Genomic DNA, 3,433 nt, shown 5'->3' with positions numbered 1-3,433 from the left:
TTTGTGATTGCAAAAGACAGTCACTCTCAGTATGTGATTTTCTGAAAGGCTCAAGCACTATAAGCAAGCATCAGTTAAGCACATTAATGGAACAGAGCAATGATCTATTCAGGTCAGGACAGTGAGTCCTCACATGTGGGAGAGTCGTTGCAGAAGATGGCATAAAGCATAGAGGTACCTAAAGATTGACATCAAACTGGTAGGGCGTTACTTATAAAAACATTGACCATATGATTTGGGAGGTCAAGGTGGGCAAATCGCCTGAGGTCAGGAGTTCAAGACCAGCCTGGCCAACATGGTGAAACCCAATCTGTACTAAAAACACAAAAATTAGCTGGGCATGGTGGCTCACGCTTGTAGTCCCAGCTACTCAGGAGGCTGAGGCACAAGAATCACTTGTGAGCCAAGATCACGCCACTGCACTCCAGCCTGGGCAACTGAGTGAGACTCCGTCTCAAAGAAACAAAAATAAAACAAAACAAATACTGGCCACATGATAATCAAGTAGAAAGCTTGTTAAAGTGCAGATTACATGGGCTCTGATTCCCAGGGGTTTTGACTCAGTCAGCTTAGTATTTTACAGACTCTACTCCCTCAAGGTAATCTTGATAGAAATGGTCTTCAAATCCCTCTTGGGTAAGCACCATCGTGTTTAGGGTATATCATAAGGGTATGTCAAGGCCATCTGGGTCTGCATTGTCAACCTAGAGGCTAAACTATTGTCAAGGAAGTCATGCACCAAGGCTATGCCCAGAAGAGAGAGAATGCTGTAGAGGAAGAGAGTGAAGTGAGGAAGGCAGCACGGGATGCTGTGACCAGCCTCAGGGGCAGAAAACAGGAAGTCAGGAGGAGGAGAGAAATGAATTGGGGGTGGGACAGGACCATGGAGACACAGGGCTATGGAGTCACGGCTTTTACATAGTGCCCTTGGGTTGATGTCAGAGGCTCCATGTTGGGGGGACAGTGATGAATAATCCTCAAGGGATAACTAACTCTGATCATTTATTTCAGGTGATTTTGTAACCACTATGTGTGGTGGGCATTTTTAGAGATGCCAAATTGACTTAAGTACATTTTTTTTAGTTAGTAGAATTATTTGCTATTGAGTTACAGGTGTATTAGTATTCAAGTCCAGCTTTTGAAAACTCTTTATTTCTTCACAGATATCATTCCTCAGAGGTTACCTTATACTAGTACAGTAGAAAGAACATGTATTTTGGAAGCAGAAAGACTGAAATTCAAACCCTAACTCTACTCACAAACTGGGTGACATTGGACAAGTTATATGACCTCTTGGAGCATCAGTTCTCTTTTCTATAAAATGGAGATAATTATACCTAGCTCACAAGATCTTTGTGGATTAAATAAAATGTGTACACAGTACCCCTCACAGTGCTTGAGATTTAATAGTTAGTAAATAAATGGCTGCTATTACTATTATTACCAGACTGGTTTATAACTGTGAATAGCTCATCTTTCTAAAATTGTGCTGCTTAGGTTACTATACTTTTCCAAATTCTAGGTAAAAAACTGAACTATTTTTCATAATACGTCAGCATAAACATTTACTTTTATATGTATTATATTAAAATAGGATATATGATTAGTGTGAGTTTCAAAAAATATATCAACATTTGGGGAAGATTTTTTTTTCACATGCTTAATTGATTCCTCGTTTTTCTTAAACTTAAGCAAAATGTGTCCAGTACACTGACAATTCTTGATTTACATATGCCTGTTTTCTGTGCATCCTCCAGAAACAGATGTTCACCTAAGAACAGCAGACCCAGATAGACCACTCTGGAGTCACAGAAAAAAGAGTAAGGTGGGAAGTGACAGGAGTAAAGGTAGTAAACAGGAAGAGGAAAGTTCATCCCTATGGAGCCACTTTTTCTCTTTTTCTGGGTGTTCGCTATTCCAATGTCTCGTAATGGATTACTAGAATGCTACTGGTACATTCTATAAAATGATGAATTTACAAGGTGCTTTAGGAGCACAGAAAAGAGAGCACAAATAAGAGGCAAGTTCAGGACGGCTTCAAAGAGAAAGTGATATTTGATCTGGGTCTTGAGATTATAAAGGTGGAAGACAGTCAAGAATACTGCAGGCAGTGAGACTAGTACAAGCAAGTAGCATGTTGTTAAAACTGTGTGTGTGTATGTGTGTGTGCACGTTTGGAGGTGGTGATAGAGGACTGGAGATTAAGACCAGGTCAGGATTGGACAAGGAGTCATTTTTAATCCAAGCTATGAAGTTAACACTTTATCCATAAGATTCAACTGGCTTTAAAAAAAGTGGTTCCAGTGGCATCATCTGTATAAATTGTAAGGAACAAGAATAGAGGTGAAGAGACCAGTTAAAAGACTAAAGTCTACTGCATCATCTTTTACCTGTTAGTACTTCTTACACAGCACCCCCACCTCCCACAGTAACACAAAGTAGAGATGATCCTACAACAGAAGAAAAGGGACATTGCCCTTAACTTAGATTATTAGTGACTCAAAATGAAATTCAGCCTTTGTTTATGCCCAGCTAAATTTCATTTAAGACCTAGAATTGTAGATTTTGCTAATTTAAAAGGCTTTTTACTTTTAAAACAAGTATGTTCCAGATTTGCAACTTATTCTATCAAAAATATTAGTTACTGGCCAGGCTCAGTCACTCATGCCTGTAATCTCAGAAATTTGGGAGGCCAAAGCAGGTGGATCACTTGAGCCTAAGAGTTCGAGACTAGTCTGGGCAACATAGTGAGACCTTCTTTCTACATAAAATAAATAAAATTAGCCAGGCATGGTGCTGCACGCCTGTGGTCCCAGCTTCTCGGGGCTAAAGTGGGAGGATCACTTGAGCCTGGGACATAGAGGCTGCAGTGAGCTGTGATTGCACAATTGCACTCTAGTCTGGGTGAGAGAGTGAGATCCTACCTCACAAAAAGAAAATATGTGTGTGTGTGTGTGTGACCCAGACTTGCAAAACTCAGATTCTGAAGCTAGATTCAATCTGATTCTCACAGTACGTTCAAACTACTTAGAGCTCTTTTCAGAAGATCCACACTATCATGAAGTGGCCATAATTTGGACAAGGGGACATAACACTAGGTCTAGAAAGCTGCTGCTGTGATCTAAGGGAGAAGAAATGAGCATCTCAAAATTATGTAGAACCCACAAAAAATCAGACTGTTTGCACTTGATTTTCTTCAATCCCCCAATATAATTGCAGTTTCCTCCCTTCCCTTAAATCACATGACCTCTATAACTTTGGACAATTAATGATTAAAGTTTTATTTAACCAATCAATTTAGTCAAGTGTCATTTGATTTCCTTCAAATCCTAAACTAATTGCCAAAACTAGACTCAGTGATGCTGCAAAAGTTCTGAAGAAATTTTTGCCAAGTGAATTTTTGCCAAGTGAATTACTGAATAAAGCAATACTT

Source organism: Trachypithecus francoisi, unplaced genomic scaffold, assembly GCF_009764315.1.
Source record: "Trachypithecus francoisi isolate TF-2019V2 unplaced genomic scaffold, Tfra_2.0 Contig01461, whole genome shotgun sequence".
Classification (NCBI taxonomy): domain Eukaryota; kingdom Metazoa; phylum Chordata; class Mammalia; order Primates; family Cercopithecidae; genus Trachypithecus; species Trachypithecus francoisi.
The sequence above is the reverse complement of the archived record's forward strand: the minus strand, read 5'-3'. Positions refer to the sequence as shown.